Here is a 449-nt window from a genome sequence, read left to right on the forward strand (position 1 = left end):
CATAACGCCATACAGTCACTACAAAAACAAATGAAGGGAACGGAGTCCTTCTTGTACCAGTAATAATCCTTGTCAATCATTTAATCCATACAGATTTGCCAATCATCTGTTTCTTCTTCCAATCCCAAATCTTAGAGATAATGGAAAAATCTTAGAGGTAATGGAAAAAAATAACTTCAGCACTTACCTGGAGACGCTTCACCAACATAATATAGACTGTTTGTATAAGACTTACCTTGTCATCAGTCATAACATTTATAAATACATTTTTCATTTTTTAGTTTTTATACTCGTTTCAAATTTATCCCGTTTGATAAATTATATAAAAAAAAAAAAAAATGAATAGAAGTTAAGGCAATTTAAACAAGTTATGAAAGTTTAAGATATTAGAAGGAGAGAAAAAAAGTCTTCTGGATACTATTTCAACTTCAAAATACTTTGGAACTTAG

This window comes from Penaeus monodon, chromosome 30 (genome assembly GCF_015228065.2).
Source record: "Penaeus monodon isolate SGIC_2016 chromosome 30, NSTDA_Pmon_1, whole genome shotgun sequence".
Classification (NCBI taxonomy): domain Eukaryota; kingdom Metazoa; phylum Arthropoda; class Malacostraca; order Decapoda; family Penaeidae; genus Penaeus; species Penaeus monodon.